Below are 17,665 nucleotides of genomic sequence, written 5' to 3'. Positions count from 1 at the left end.
ATAAAAAGTATTTTTAATTTACTATCTGGGATAGAATGCTTCTAATTCTATTAAAGTATTACATTAACTCAATTGACAGAAGCAAACAGACAGACATTTCTTCCAAGAAAACCTAAATTTTTAAGGAAAGAAAGTAACCATGAGGCACAAAATGTTCTTTATCAGAATGGCAATACTATGTTATTAACATTCCGTGAGGCCTGCTTGGGAAAGGTCGCTGGCATGACCCTGGGAGGCACACCTTTGGGAGGGCTACTTCTAGAGAACGACTTTGGGGGTTTTATCATGACATAAGTGTGTGAGCTTTTGATTTCGGGGAGTTTGGAAACTCTTCAGCCTGTGGTCTGCCCTCTTGCCCTCAGAGATTCACGTACATCCTACAGACGCTCCTGCTTGCTTCCTCCTTGGTTGAATCAGATGTGCTGGAAACAGTGTCTGACTCATCTCTCCTTAATGAGGGAGGATGTGTACCCTTGTGAATGGTTTTTACTTGAAAATTATATGGAACCATTGTAGTCCTGATGTTTTAGATGAGACTAACGACCATCATTGTTTCAGGTTGTTTTGTTTTTAGTTGGACAATGGATTGTATTTTTGAGATGTGTGAGAGGGCAGTCTAGAGAAGAACCAGATATGTAGGCTATATATGTGATTCTGAGCTGGACAGGCAGAGGAAATGCTTGTTTCCTTCTGCTGTTCTGAGTTATTGTTCTGAGTTATTTTGTGCTTAGTGTCGACAAATAGCACTGGTTTATGCCTTCTAGTTCTAGAGTTAGAATTTAACCTGGGGCTCCTTCGGTTGGTAAGATTTTTGTCTTTTCTGGACGTTCTTAGGGAAAGTGTGCTGTTTGCTTTTTCCAATTGTGAAAGTGATGCCCTGACTTATGGGACCTTCTCCACATTTAAGGCCAGAAACCATAGGTTTCTTATATCAGACACACTAAACCTGACTCTCCCATCTTCCCTCCCTTTGCGATTATCTGTAAAATCTGGAATAGTCTCCCCATGTTGAAACCCTCTGATCAAAAGCCTCATTTCTGCATGTAACTTTAATTCCCTGTTTTCAGGGATCCAGGCTTTGGCATCTTTGAGAGACTATTATTCTGCTTCCCAAGTGGTATTGCTGGACATAGCATCATTGGGCTGGAAAACCAGTGGGATCCAGGGGAAGCAGAGCCAGCAGGGATTATAGCAGTGGATGGAGAGGTGCTAGACTAGAAGTCTGAGTGAGTGTGGAGAGAGAGACACCTATGTGCCTTACTGGAGCATGTGAAAGGGACCTGGGCACACTTGGTTTAATACAATCCAACTCTTTTGCTCATCAAAAATCTCAAAATTCTTCTAGGACATGCTGGGCAATATGTTTTTCCTCTGTGCGTACCTTACTATATGCATAACAACTATGTAGAGCTTTAGTAAGGCAAGTAAAGTGGTCGGGAAAATGGCCTGTTCTATTGAAGTTGGCATCTGGAGCCACATAACAATCTTTCCTCTACCAATGTGACAGCCTGAGTTATCTTAGTGGGAAGACCTTGTGGTTAGAGCTGTTTTGCATAAAGCCTTTCTAAGCAGTACACAGAGTGTCAGCTTGTGGTCCAGACTTTTTAGTGATTATCTTCTTCCCGAAAACAGGTTAGGTGAGGTGAATGTGGGTGTCCAAAGCCTATGGGTCTCCTTCAGTCTTTCTCAGACCCTGAAAAAAGATAGTTCATTATAGTGTGCTCACTGGTGGGGTGGGGGAGGAGTCATTTTTCTGTCATTTGGTTGAGATTTACAGCAAATGGGATTCAGAGGATTACAGCATGAAGGAAATGTCAATGTTAAATCTATAGACGGTCCCTTTAGTGCCTCGTGTCATAAATTAAAAGCAAGCACAAGTGAGAAGGCTCGGTGAAAGGGACACAGGGAAGTGCCAGGTGGATCTGTGTTTGCTTTTCTTTCTGGAACACACATGTTTGGCTGCCCCAGCTCATTGCCCCCTCGCCCCTCCCCCAGCAAGAAGCCACTGCATCTGTGTGTCCTGGCTCGCTTCAGCTCCCTGGGCCACCTTAGTAACGCTGTTTCTGCAGCTTACTGCAAGGCCAGCATCAGGTGTCACAACTGCTAGGGTGACTGGGTTAATGGCGAGGCCTTTTCCCGGAGAAGCAGCGACAGACAGGCTTGCCTTTGTCTGTTCTGAGAGAAGTCTGAATTTAAAACTTTGTCCCAGACAATGTGCTGGGACCCCTGGGGTTTGGTTGTTTGGCCACCACTCCTTCTCTGCAGTGCCACTAACTCTGTTAGGAGGAACTGGATCCTGGGGCTCCTCTTTCTTTCATTCTGAACCCAAATTTGATTTGAGTCCACGAAGTCAGGCCTGTGAATGAACCCTTTCTATTGGACTCTCCACATGTGTTGACTCTAAGCCATCAGTGCATGGGAGGTAGAGCAAGGGACTTGAGTGAGTGTGGTTTGAACCCCTCTTCTTGTCCACTCCCATCCAGTCCCTGCCATACTAGAGTGGCTCTGATCTACAGGTATGTCTCTGTAGCTGTTATCTTGTTGGTAAGGGTGACAAAGACTTTGTCTAGTATACCTCAGTTGTACACAGGAATACATGCATTATAATTTTTGTTCAGTTTATCCTCATAAGTGTTCCAAGACTGTTGAAGTGATTCATGTATCTCTGTGTGTGTGAGTACGGATGTATGAGTATATTCATATTATGTTTGTTCACATATATATGTATAGATGCAAAAATAGATAACATCATACATGTTTGTTCATGTTTGTGTGTATGCACACACACACACACAGACACACGGACACACAAACACACACCGAGCCTAAAGAGGTTGGGTAATTTACATGCTGAGTTAGATTCTTCCTCAGCATTATGTGCTGATGTCCTAACATCAGACTGGCTGTACTGGAAGACAGGACCCCTGATGCCAAAATGAAACCATATGGGTGAATTGTATATGGATACCTGTCATCATTGGAAAAGATTAGGACACAGACACACACAGCAGGAAGAAGACGCAAGAAGATAGAGATATGTCTGCAAGCCAAGGAGTGAGCTCTTACAAAACCAGAAAACAACATACAAAACAAAACCAGCTTCTCCGACAGCTGGATCTTGATTCCGGCATCCAGAACTGTGAGTTCAGAAATGTCTCTTATGTAAGCTATTGACTGTAGTACTTTGTCATGGCAGCTGAGCAAACAGATAGGAGAGTCTCCTGAAGCTGTACTGAAGTGGGGAAGCCTGGCTATGCAAGCCCCATTGCTCTTCGTAACCACGTAACACGTGTAAGCCTTCGCTTGTATACTGACAGCACTTCTCATTGAAGGTTTCTCCTAGCCTTGCTTGTATTTACTGACAAATGCTGAAGTGATCATTTTCAAAACTCCTTCATGCTTTCCTGGCTACTCTTGTTATTTTTCAGGTGAGCTATGGAATTTTTAAAGCTTACTCTTTCCTTTTTTTAATTAAAGAAAAAAACAACGAAACCCCCAACCAGTACCTATGCAAAACAGCTTTTGGTTTTTAGAGGCAGACGGAAGGTTTCAGGAAGCCAAACAAACACTAAGATTTGGAAACTCCCCAATGAGTGGGGCTTTCTGACCCCACGGCAGTGACCAGCACCCTCATCAGAGAAGTAGAACAATTCCCAAAGGGACATCATCAGGTCTCAGCCCTGGGTCAGCACAGTGTGGATAGCCCTGTGAGAGGCAAGTACAAGACTGTGCACTTTCTCTTCCTAACTGGAAGCACAGGCTAGAAACCTGCTGATCCAGAGAGGGTGTGGGCAGCCCCACCTTGGCCAGGTAAGCTAGGCACCTGGCTGGTTGACCCTGATCTACTGGTTGGGAATGTCTGCCCTAGAGGAGCTTTTGCAACTTCACAGACTGTTTTCTTAAGGATAGAATCAAATGGCAATTGAAAGTTCATCTACAACGAGGCTTCCTATCAATAAATTATAGTGGCACAGAGACCAGATTGTTTGGCCTTTATAGGCATACTTGGCCTATAAGGAAATTTTTTTGTAAGTCTTTTTCCTAGTTAAAATAATATACAGTATTACCATAGTGTCCTGATTTTTAGCTGTAAACACAGTATATAACTTTAAAAATTTAAAAAAAAAATTATGATGAATACAGTTAGCAGCTTCATCACTCTTTAAATCTTTAAAAAGTACCTGGAAAATGAAAAAAAGAATAGTCATAATCAGCTTATGTTGCTTTAACGTAGGTTTCAAGGCAGAAGGGGGAATAGATTGCTTATCCGAGGAGGTGAAGGAAAGTGATAGGGCTGACAGTTCTGAGCCGGCTTTGACCTTGAGTGTGATCAATAGGCCACTTCCTCTTTGTCAAGCAGAGCTGAATTCCAACTATTTTCCCCCAGCAGAGGCATTCATTTAATGATATTAAAATTTTCATTGATTATGCTCCATAGTTTGAAAATTGAAGCGGACCAAGTCAAACTCACTCAAGCCATTCGTCCTCCAACCGCCATTGAAAGGAGACGTGGACGCGCAGCTTTAACTAAATGTTGCCACCTAGAGGACAGAGTGGGTATACCACCACTTCTGCAGCTGGTAGTCTCAGGACTTCTCAACTGTCTTTTCTTTCTGTCCCTCCTCCACATGATTCAGATCGAAACCTGTGTGTTTGACGTTACAGATTTTGCTTTGAAATACAAAGTGGAAGTTTTTGTATTCTCCAGGGAAATTATTCTTTATAATGATCGTTTAACTTCTCCCAGATGATTGCCTAAGGAAGGAGAGACAGACACTTGAAAGAGGGGCCCCAAGAGGATTTGCTTCACACGCAGCTTCTGAAGCGATGATACGTAGGCTCTACACGGGTCTTTAGTATCATCTCCTCCTTACAGCAGAATATAATCCCCCAGTGCTTCTCCCTGAAAAGGCCGAAGGTTCAAACCCCACACAGTCCCTCTTTACTCATGCCTGGGAAGCCGGTGAACAGTCCATTTCCCTCTCCGTTTAATGTTGTTAGAAGTGGGCTTCTCTTGGGAGGAATTCCAGTTTCAAGCCATCCTAGCCACACAAGGAAAGCCTGTCCACATGGAAACTTCAAAAAGAGAAGGCCTTTCTATTGGCTTAAAGCTAATCCCCCAGCCCCACCCCGAGCGCCCGGAAAACACAGCGCTGCTCATGTATGAAGTCGCTGCCTATGGTTCTCAGATTGACCGTCCAGGTTGCTGCTTTCTTTGCCTCCTCACAGAGGCTCCTCCATTCCTCTGAAGGCCCTACAGCCTAGATCTTTGTGTGGCAGTCCTTTTCTCCTGTTCCCCACAAGTACTCCATCCGCTCTTGTGTCTAATACAGACAGACATCTGTTCTCGGACTTGAGGACTCTGTGAAGCCTGTGCCTTGTTCTCCCCAACTCAGGTTTGGGTTGACTGGGAAAGAGCACTTCACACAGACGAAGTGCTCCTAAGCTCCTAAGCAGTGTCATCAGGTAGAAAAGCATGCTGAGGGAGGTGGGCATGTTAGGCGGTCCACAACCCATGCCTTTCCCTCTCTGGCACTAGCCCGGGCGACACAGGCTGTGGCTGTTTGACTCTGGAGAGATTCTGGGACCTGTGGCTTGTGCATGGCTGTAGGGTGGCGTGAACACAGGCTGCTTTCTGGCAGGGAAGAAAGAGTTCTCTGTCTGGCGGAGTGTGGCGCAGGGCCTTGTGTCAGTCTTTGGGTTTTGGATCTTTACTTTTTGGTGTTCCGTCCATCTTGTTTGGGAAGTCGTCGTCTGCGTTCCTGAATTCAATCCCCTCTTCCCTATGTGATTGAGCTATGCTGGGTGGAGACGACGATCCGTGTTCATTTATATCCTTGTGGGGCTAGTTTGCACGACCGACATTTCTCTTTACACTCTGTAGTTTAAAAGGTTTTTCTCTTCTAAGTGAACTGTAGGGGTTCGTGATCACACGGGGGCGGGGGGTGGGGATGGGAACAGGCTGAAGGAAGTGGATCTGCTTGATGTCCTTAAAACTGTACAGAAAGGTAAAGGAATTCACGGTGGGTGAGCGCTGATTGCCCTTTGATTACCATATCTCAAGGGTTAGGGCAGTAGACATCAGCTCAGGGTGACCGTGGTGATTTAAGTTTTCCTACACTGACTCGGAGGGCCCTGCTCATGGAAGTGAAACATGACAGTTAGTTTTGTAGAATCACAGGATGATGAGATGAAAACTCCCCGGAGTTTGCATATTGGGTCTATTCTGAGTTCTCCTGTAGTGGCTTTGGGGTAACTCAGACCAACCTTTCCAGCAGATCGTTAATTATGCATAATCACCAGCAGGCTTTGTTCTGGGCTATCACTTTCATGTGAAGCTCAAAGACCTCAAACATCATTAACTCATTAAATCTTGCAACACCCCTTGGGAGGTGAGGCGATTAACCCATTTTCCAGACAGGGACATAGAGGCACAGTAGCTGTCCTAATGTTAAATGAATCAGAGTTAGGTAGACAACAGAGCCCACTCATGTTCCACCCCCAGTCTGCTTCTCAGAACCTTCCTTCTCCCCGTCACAGAAATAGTTACCCTCAGACCTTGGGAATCATCTCCACCTGGTTGTATGCAGTGTTGAGCAACATTCAAGACATCATACCAAAACCAATGCCAAGATTAAAAAAAACAAAAGCAAAACCAACCAAAAACCTATACCTTTTAAGGAAAATGATGTGACGATAATCACTGAAGTAAAATAGGAGTCTCCCAAAGTCCTCAGCATCTTCTCATAGAGACCCTTAAACTTTTCTTACATTAAATCAGGAAATTCCACTTGGCCAAGCAGAAATGAAACTTGAACTTTACAAGCCTCAGAACTCGGCTTAAATGGAGGCGTGCTAATGTTTGTCTTTTAAGTTTGATAAACAACCGTTTCTTCTTGGCTTCACTTCAATGTAGGCTGTCTTCACATGAACCTCATTGCTGTTTTGTCGTGGAGTTAGGGGAGAGGCCTTGGTGTGATAGGGTGGGAGTCAAAGGGCATTCTTGTTAATGTTGGTGGAACTACTTAAAGTCTGACACCTGGGGTCAAAGGGCAGAAAAGCAGTATTCAGTGAGAAGCCATGAGTCTCCAGGGGCCTTTGTGTTTATTTTTGATCTGCTTATTCTGTAGACATTTACATGTAGCTACTGGCTAGGTGCAAAGCAGCTCTAAGGGGAGTGAAATGGAATAAGCATCCTTCAGCAATCTGTAATCAATGGGCAAAGGTAAGCCAGCATGGGAATAGTAATAGAGAGTAGCTCACACCTGCAGAGATATTCACTCGGTGTAGTCAGGGTGTGCTTGAAATTCTTCCAAAAGGTAGTTGTTGGACATTGGAGGTAAATCTGAAGGATGGAAAGGTCTCCTGACGAAGCTATCACGACTAAACTTCAAGGGTTGTGTGTTTGGAGAAATCTTTCACATTGATGTGATCCCCAGCCGCAGAAACAATGTTTCTAGTATGTACGAGCAAATTATTCCTGGCTAGAGTAACCAGATACATCAGAAATGGGGCTGGTCTTCAAGCAAATTATAACATGTTACAAAAAGCAGGATAAACTTAAAATGACACATAGTAATATAGTTTGACATGTAGTTATTACCACTTTAGAACCTACACAATAAGAAAAATAGAAATCCAGAGGAAAAGGGGACAGTAAGTTACGATTCTAGAGTTAAGTACAATTCTGAGAGAAGTAGAAATTGACTCAGGCGTCCTGCTTTGGGCTGTATTCTGTTACTACAATCAAATAGCACAAACTGGGTAACTTTATAAAGAAGACAGATGTATTTCTCTTAGCTCTGGGGGCTAGGAAATCTCAACTAATATGGCATCAGTGCTGGTCCATTTTCTCTGCCATAAAATGATGTGAGCTATCACATGACAAGAGTCACAAAGTGTGCCCACTGGGAGCTTTCCTCTTTGCCTTACAAAGTCATGGATTCCATCATGGAGGCCTTCTCTGACCTCCTGGTTAAAATGATCTATTTTCATGTAGTTATCTAGTTCAATGCCATTTGAGAAATGGCATCTTTTCATCCTTTATTTAAAGTATACAAATTATGTAAAAAATCAGTTACTGGGCATGTGCGGACTTTTTTAGAGTTTTCAATCAAGTTGATGTTATGATGTCTATCTTATACTAATAATGCCATATCATTTTGATTAGTGTAGCTTTATAATAAGTTTGGAAATTGGGACATGTGAGTCCTCCATCTTGGTTCTTCTCCCTCCCACCCCCAAGATTGTTTTGACTATTCTAGGTCCGTTTGACCTCCCATATGAACTTTTGAATCATCTTATCAATTTCTGTAAAGAAATGAGCTAACTAGGACAAAGGATTGCAAACAAGCTGTAGATCGTTTGGGGGAAGACTTTCCATAAATGATAGTTTTAAGTCTTCCAGTCTGTGAACAAAGCCTTACTATTTATTTATCTTTAACTAATGATCTTTACCATGGTATTCTGAGTAAAAGCTGTATAGTTACTTGTTACATTTATTTCTAAGTGTTTTGTTTTTGCTGGTGATCTTGTAAGTAGAATTCTTAAAAAATAATAAAAAAAAACCCTGTTACATGCATGCATGTGGAAGTTAGAGATCAACATGCAAGAGTAATTTCTCGTCTTCTACCATGGGGATCCAGAAGACTGAACTCAAGTCATCAGGTTGACAGCAATTGCTTTATTTACTGACCTGTGAGATTCTTTTCTTAATTTTTTTTATAGTTCATATTATACAGACACAATGGCTTTTTAAAATATTATATTTTGAATTCTAAAGACGTACTAAAATTACTTATTAGTTCCAATGAGAATTTTTAAAACATAGAACCTTTAGGGATTTCTACTCCAAGCCAAGGCAACTGTGAATGAAAGTAACTGTACTTGTGGTCTGCTGTGTTTTGGAGGCTGTGTCATTGCTATAATGAATAAGCAATGTTAGTCTTGAACCTAGGGATCTGAGGTTCCATGCGTACTAGACCAGTGTTCTCCTTCCCTAGATTGCAGTCCGATAGGATTGCCTTTACTTCAGTTTTTGCCTAGTTTCTCTAGCTAGGAATCACAGCTTCTTGAGAGATGTGGCCTATAGTCTATGTCGTCTATGTGGTCTATGCCCCTCCCATGCTATCTGCTGCTAATGTGACCATGAATGTGCTAAGCTATGACCCTGGCCCCAACTGCTTGTCTCTCAAGGTGTATGAAGGGGAGGGTGGGAGGGTAAAGAGAAAATAGTGAGTGGAGAAAGGACTGAAGTGGCAGGGAGGAGGATGAGAAGGTGCAGTGCAAGCAAAGAAGCTGTTAGCTCTTATGTGTGATGCCCTTGCTGCTGTAAGATCTTAGGTACCATGTCCCCACTTCTCACAAGGCAATGGTAGTCCAGCAGAGTAAAGGTGTCTTAGTTGCTGCTCTGTTGTTATGAGGAGATACAGTGAGCAAGGCAACTCTTATGAAAGAAAGCATTTAACTGAGGGCTTTGCTTAGAGGTTCAGTTATTTAGACCATCATTATCATGGTAGAGTATGACAGCATGCTGGAAGGTGCTGGAGCAGTCGCTGGGGGCTACATCCTGATACATAGGCAGAGAGAGGGAGCCTCTGGGCTTGGAATGAGCCTTTGAAACCTCAAAGCCCACGCCCAGTGACACACTTCCTTCAACAAGGCCATTCTGCCTAATCCTTCTAATCCTTTCAAATAGCACCACTAAGCATGGAAATATATGAACCTATGGGGGCCATTCTTATTTACCATAGAAGGCTTTCATCCCCTTTATGCTGGCAGAGATATTTTACCTCCCTAATTCAGGATATGTCCTGTTTTAGTTAGAGTACAAATAAGTTCATTTGTTTTAACTCTTCATCCCTGATTGGTGGCATTGTTTAAAAAGGCCATAGAACTTTTAGAAGGTGGAGTTTTGCTGCAGGAATTAGGTCACTGGGCCTGGGACTTGATGTTTCATAATCCAGCCTGATGTTGTGTCTGCTGTCTACTTCTTAACCATCGACTACAAGCTTCTTACCTCCATGACTTCCCCACTGTAGTGACAATGGTCTCTCAAGCTTTGGGCTGAATGTAGCATCCTTCCTCCCTTAAGTTGCCTCTTGTCAGGTATTTGGTGACAGCAATAAGAAAAATAACTTCTTCAGGTAGCATGGGAGAAAATACACAGTAAGCCATGTAATATAAAGTTCCACATAAGAAGTAGTGACTCTGTTTGTCAATGGGCCTTTAGGAATGACATTGCTTGGTTTCCCTGGATTCTTGTGAGGGCCCAAGTGGAATGCAGGGTAGGAATATAGATGTAAGTAAGGGTCCCCTTCCAAATGCTGTGGTGTAGTGAAGGCATAACGCAGCCAGAAGGACTGCTGACTTGGGATGGATTTGTTAGTCTCTGTGAGCGTGCTTATTTTAACTTGGATGAACTGAGGGCTGTTGTATATCCTGGTATCTGAAAGAAGTATGATTCTTCAGGGGGTTTGTGGTGTAAGTAAGTACCCTTGAGGTATATGACTTCTAAAGAAAATTAATCAGCAAATGAGCATGTCTGAATGCAGGCAGCATGAGGCTGTAGACCTTGTTACTTCTGGAATAACAAAAGGCGAGAAGGACCCTTAAGGAAATGGGCTGGCTCAGACTTATGAATCACGGAGCCCATTTCATACAGTGATTAATGATGAATCACTCTTTTAACTTTGGATGGAATAATGGGCTGCATCTGAGGAGCCCCATTAATCATCATGAGAATTAGGCTTCTGCCGATTCATTACTGCAGGGTCGACATGTGCTAAACAGTTGAGCTGGATTGCAGGAAGGGGTGAACTTTAGGGAGGGCTGGCTTAAAGAATACAAACATCAGGGGTCTTCTCTCGATGCTGGGTGGGGTTGAGTGGAGAGGACGTCTCCTATGTCACCCCTCATCTGCGCCCCTTCCACAGGCAACAAAACACCAGCTACAAAGTCCTCAGGCTTTTTAATCCAGGGTCGGGACACAATAGACAAAATAGACATGTATCATAAAATCTGATACTTTTGTTCTTTCCTTGCTTTGCATTAACAGTGTGCAGTACACTGGGCTGTCAGAAGGCATGAACGCCAGCACAATTAGTTTATCCTTCTTCCTGAAGAACAAAATCACCCCTGTGAATTTTCTTTCTTTCTGAAGATGTCTTAGTACAGATAATAAAAACCCAGGCTGTAGGCAACAGAAGGGAGAAACCTGGTCCATATAAAAGGAAGTCAGATTGGATTCGTCGTTTGGCCAACTTCAAAGCCTCTGAGCTGAAAGAGGGTTAAACAGTTGTTCCGACAGATTTAAACTGATGGACTTCAAAGGGACAGGCAGTGTGCACCGCTCTTTGGCGTTGGGCAGAAGTGATGGGAAACCCTAGGGAATGTCATGTAGTCCTTGACTCAAGTAGATGCAATTGTCACAGAATAAAATCACACCTAGATCACAAAGGATGCACGTTGCTGAATGTCGTTAGCTCCAGCCGTCTTGTTGAGTCATGATGCCCATTCCAGTCGCCATCTGGACACTTACTTTGCCCGATAGAATACAGTTTTTAATGAGGTTTTTAAAAGATTAGATAAAGCTTTAATTTTTTGTAGTAAAAGAATAATTGTAATAGACATATTTAAAAAGTACATGCTTTTGTCAGTACTAATGGAAAGGAGTGAAAAACCACTTAGCATATACAGCGGAGCTGTGTGTAGCTTATGCCTACCAATAGGCTTTGCAGACAGATGCTGTCATGGGACTTCAGTGGCTTCGTAGCTGACTTCTCTGTCTCCAGGTCCTTTCTCACTCAGTCCATTTTTCATACCTGACAGAAAGAACTCCTTAAGGCAGAAGACATATCTGAATCCTGCCTGAATCGAGACCCTAGTGAGGCAAAGCTCCTGGATCGTCATCCTCAAGCCAGTAGGAGTGGAGGAGGGGCGACCAAGGGGACCATGGATAATCAAGTACATTGACCCCTTCAAGATAAACTGCCAGGCTTGTAGAGAACGAAGCTTGCAAATGACCAACTAAAACATGCTTCATGGCATATCTAAAGCTATATTTTTGCAAGGTGTGGCGGCGTATTCCCTCCCTCCCCAGTATAAAGCAGACAAAGTCTTTACACTGAACTGTAAATTCAGTGCTGAATTTTTAAATTATATGTGAAGCATGAGTTCATTCAAGAAAAAAAAAATCTCATTCGGATTCTTTCTTTAAAGCATTTACGAGAAGGAAATAAGAGCAGGATATCAGCTTACTATATCCTAGAGGACACACGACCATACCTAAACACACACCCATACACATTGTCTTCCTCTTACCTCAGGCAGGTGTCTATTAAGTAAGAAGGGATTCTATTCAGCCCTAGTAGGGTCTGTTAGCGGTGAACACCATTTGGAAATGTATGGTTCTTTATTTTATAGTAAAGCTTTAAGCTTTCACTGCCACATCAATAAAAATATATTGCTACTTTTAAAAAGTATTTACAAATTTTTAGATTGTAGTACAATTACATTACTTTCCCCTACCCTCTCCCATCTCCAAACCCCTCCGCATATACACCCCTTCCCACTTCTGTTAAATTCATGGCCTCTTTTTTCTTTAATTGTTGTTGTTGGTGTGCGTATATTCCTAAATATATAATAAATACCTCTAATCTTGGTACTTGGGAGGCAGAGGCACGCAGATTTCTGTGAGTTTGAGACAAACCTGCTCTATATAGAAAGTTTCAAGTCAGCCAAGGGTTACACAGTGAGACCCTGTTTCAAACAAAACAAAAAGATATGAATAACCAAAATAAAAATTCAAAACAAAGAAAAAAAGAAAAATAAAGATTTATCTTATTTTTTAAAAGAGAGAGAGAAAGAGAGGAGAGAGAAGATAAGACGAGAGAGAGAGAGAGAGAGAGAGAGAGAGAGAGAGAGAGAGAGAGAATGTGTGTGTGTCTTTGTCTGCTTGTGCTCAACTGCATATGCCCTTGGAGGTCAGAAGATGGGGTTGGATCCCCAGAAGCTGGAGTTAGAGTCACAGGTGGTTGTGAGCAGCTGGGAACTGAACTTGGGTCCTTTGTAAGAGCAGTACACATTCTTGACCACCGAGCCAGCTCTCCAGGCCCATTTTATATACTTTCAAATATATTTCTTAATATTAAAAATAACCATGTAGAGTGTCCCAAAAAGGAGAGAGCAAGAGACAGAGACAGAGAGACAGAGAGACAGTGAGACAGAGAGACAGAGAGACAGAGAGAGACAAAGTAATCTTCAAACTTCAAACACTTTGGGGTCAGCAACTACAGGACGACACTGTAGGACAAAGTACAAATGGCAGCCAGGTGTATGACCCACAGCAACACGTACTCAGTTATTTCTCCACTTTGAGTTTTAGTTCCTTCCACCTGGGGACTAGAACCCTTTCCTGCTCCTGTTGTGATTTCTGCAGGTGAGCTGGCCCTTCTCTTGCTGAGCTAGCAGCACCCCCTTAGCTGTAGGCGACAGTACTGTTATATGCTAGTGCCGTTTGTCCTGCCTCTCCTCCCTTCTTAAGCCCCTCCCTTTAGCATCTGAACAGAAGAGTGCTCTGGAGAGGGGGCTTTGTGGACTCTTGGTTGGTTAGGGATTATTTTGTTGACCTGTGTTCATACATGAAGCCAATACCAGGACTGACAAACAGTGTGGTCAAGGCATAAATGTACTTGCTGAAAAATAATGTAATCCCAACAATGGATAGGTACCACCATAGAGGGTAGCTAGTACTTTAACAGCCAAGAGAAGGATCTCTGATAAAACCAAAAAGGTGGATTCCTGGGAAAGAGAACAAAATATTTAGAAAGGGCTTAACTTAAGAAGGTTGAAGTGTGGTTTGGAAGTCTACAAAAGGCAGTACTGGCGGAGGATTAGACACCTGGACAAAGAGCTCTGAGTTCAGGCCTGTGCGTTAGACCAGGAAGCAGGTGCCAGAACCCGAGTAGGTGTCGGATGGTGGCAGCTCCAAGCTCCGGGCAGGATGACAAGCAGCTCAGGTGCAGATGGATTGGACAGAAACCCACAGGGACAGCTGGGTTTCATTCCTCTCTATTCTTCAGAGACTCGGCCGTGGAAGTTTTCTTGGCTAGACCTACAGGTACCGTGGAGCTCAGAGATATGCATCAGCCGCTCTCTGCTCTCTGGGCCTCTCCGTTACACTGAGAAGAAAAGACAGGCTTTGGGGTTTGGAAGCCTGTCGCGGAGCAGAGGGCCAGGTTCCCAGGGCCCATTGGAAGGAATGGGTGAAAAGCTAGCTTGTGGCTGAGTGGTTACTTGTGATAACACGCCAGGCAGGAAAGCTCAGGCCACAACTGACACTCATTTCAGAGAAAGTGACCTCGGATGGCCCCTGAAATCAGGGGGAGTATCTCCTCTGAGAAATTGTCCCGATAGGCTTTTGACACTGCTGCTAATTCTGTTTTTTCCATAGAGCAGTACAGATAAAAATTAGGGCAATTCAAAACTCAAGTCACCAACTAGTAAGTTAAAAACTGGATTAGGCAGGATTGCTGCCAGTAATTATTTTTCTTTCCAAACCAAATTAAATTTAATCATTTGACTCTTAGTCTATGAAGACATTAGGTTACTTTGGGCTGTTTATACAAAATATCTTTGCTGAGTAGTTGGTGAACATCAGATATCATTGCTCACAAAATTGGAAGTCTTGGAAGTCCTAGACTTCATTGCTCAGAGACCTAGTCTTTCTCTCCTGGTGGAAGAGATGATGTCTTTCCATCCTCTTTTGGAAGGACACTAGCCATCCATGATCATGCTGGTTGTCCCTACTTGATCTAATCACATTCTAAAGGCCCTGCCCCAGTGTCATCACCTTAAGGCCTAGTTTCAACAGTGAGTTTGGAGGCATGAAGTTCAGAGGCATGTAAACAAAGTGTAGCAAAGTCTAATCCAGAGATGGCGGGCGTTTTCTTTCAAGACAAGTATACCTTTTGTTTGCAATCCCCATTTTTCCAATGATGTGATTTGGTGCCAAAATTTTAGCAGGGGACTCAAGCTGGAATGTTACTTGAATATCTTTGTAGCATCTTCCCTTCTTTTGCAGGTTCAGAGTTTAACTTTCTAGCTTGTCCCTTTGAATTGGACATCATCAGCATGTTTTTATGTTCTCTTGCCTTGTGAGCTGGAATTTAAGTCATTCGTTGAATAGACATTGGGGTCTACAGGAAACACTCTTTCAGGCAGTCGGAATTTATCAGGCAACAATACAGAATAAGTCCTGTGCCCAATACTTAGTACAATGAAATTTGCAATGTTAGCTGATAAATAGACTCTAAACTTCTCCTTTCCTATGAAAGAAATGGTGTCTGACTGAAACTTTTTGAGCCAGTCATTTTTGTTGATCTTGTAATTCTAGTACATGACGGATCCATAGGACTCTACTGCAGTTCATTCAATCTCGAGGTCTTTGTCTGTCTTAGCATCTGCTTCCTCCTCCCCATCTTTCTCATGATCTGTCTATCATTGGGCAATATGCACCTTCCTAAGAATATTTAGAAAAAACCATGAAGATTAGGCAGGATTGTTGTCAGAAACTTTTTTTTTTAACTTTCAAGCCAAATTTAATTATTTGGTTCATCGTCTGTGAAGACTCTCAGTTGCTGTGGACTGCTTATATGAAATATCGTTGGTTTTGCTTTCATGTGTAAACCCAGGTGAAGCTACTGGAAACTCAAAAGCCATAAAGATTTAACCAGATTAAATACAAATCTTCATCCAAGGATTGTTACTTTGTCCTAATTTTTGTGCTCCCTTCTCTCTGTTTGTAACCCTTTCATGTAATACGTCCGCATCCATCTGTTTATTACAAGCCAAGTCTGGGCTTAATTGGTTAGAAAGACCCTTCTTCTTCACTGGCAGGAAGTACTGTTGAATTAGGGTCTGAGCATGCTCCCAAGTCAGCTTCTTATTTCAAAGTACTCATCTCTGTTGAGTCCGTGTTGTCTTAAGCAGGATGACAGTGCATCCAGCAAATGTGGCTGGTGGTCTGCTCCACCAGGTGCCTGAAGGGGGAGAAGGGGGAGGAGGGGAAGGAGGGGGAGAAGGGGGAGGAGGGAGAGGAGGGGAAGAAGGAGGAGAAGGGGGAGAAGGGGAAAAAGGGGGAGGAGGGGTTCCCCCTGCCTCCCTAGGATCTGCACACATCCTTTCCCATTTGGGATTTCCTCTGGATGATAGCACAATCTACAGAGCTGTGAAGGCCATATCTGATTCTCATTACTTCTTTTAGTAACTTCTGTGAGGCTCTGTTATTCTCTTTTGCAACATAATGAAAACACCACTTTAAAGATCTAACCTAAGATATTGCCCTAAAAGTGCCTGGCACCTGGAACTGATTATAGTGGCTGGCTGTAGGCTTCCTTCTAATTTAAAAGCTGAGGATATGAATGACATCTACTGAACTTACAATGTTGGATGAACAACCAGTACTTTTTTAGTTATAATACATAAATGCGACATAAATAGATCATAGAATGTAAAACAAAGTATAAAGGATATATCTCTCTAGGTGTAGATGCTTTAATATAAATATTGCATGGGGACATCTACAAAAAATTACTTTATTGTTTACTTGAAATCTATGTTTCAAAAGATACTAGAGTCTGCTTCACTGCCTCCCTTAACTCTGTTCACTGTCCTGGGGTGGGGGACAGGGAGCTGCTGGTGATTCCCAGTTGCTCTTCTCTCTTAAGCCTCCAAGAAAGGGGAAGTAACACATTTGGGAAGTTAATCTCTCCTTCCACCATTACATGACCAATGGGACAGGCAGTGGTCCTGACATCCAGGATACAAAATTCATCCAGGAGAAACCAATATGGGCACAGTTGGTGAGCTGCCCTCAGGCGCAGGCTGCCAGGACACTCCACTAAGATGACTTCCTTCCAACTCTTCTGCTCTCAGAATCCCCATGTCAAACTTTAACATGCCATGAAGGCCAACTGAACTCAACCATCAATGGAAGTGGAATCCCCCTTTCTGTGATTAAAAAGTTTCTAAGGTTTAAAAACCTCCGATGGCATTACTATTTTTTAATTTATAAAAGTTAAAACAACACAGCTTAAAATTCCCCTTGTTAACCATTTCTTAAGTGTCAAGTTCAATTGTGTTATGTATATTGATGGTGTTGTGCAACCAGTGTCTAGACGGTTTGTATCTTGCAAAACTGCTTCTCCGGACCCATTAGGCAAGCCTCCCTACTTCCTGCCTCCCCCATGTGCTGGCAACCATCCTAAATGCTTTGCATCTTTAGGAACTTGGCGACTCTAAGTGCCTTGCATAAGTACAACCATAAGATATTACAGCTATTAAAATATTTATATGGAATTTTGATTGAAGTTACATTAAATTTATAGACTTTAAAAGAGACTTGGTAATGAATTTTGCTATAAGTTACCACAGGAGTCCCTTAAGGTCAGCCCTGCAGATTTCTTATTGAGTACCACCTAGGCATTTTGTGTATTTGATTGCTCTTTCTTCTCCACCATGCTGGGGCTAAACCCAGCCCTTAACACTTGCTAGACCAGTATTTTTTGCTCTTTTTCTTTTGAGGTAGGATCTCATGCAGACTAGATTAGTTTCAAATTCCTTAGGGAGCTGAAGTTGGTCTTGAACTCTTAATCTTGAACTTCTC

The sequence above is a fragment of the Grammomys surdaster genome, unplaced genomic scaffold (genome assembly GCF_004785775.1).
Source record: "Grammomys surdaster isolate TR1022 unplaced genomic scaffold, NIH_TR_1.0 64, whole genome shotgun sequence".
In the NCBI taxonomy this organism is placed as follows: domain Eukaryota; kingdom Metazoa; phylum Chordata; class Mammalia; order Rodentia; family Muridae; genus Grammomys; species Grammomys surdaster.
This window is presented reverse-complemented; position numbering follows the sequence as displayed.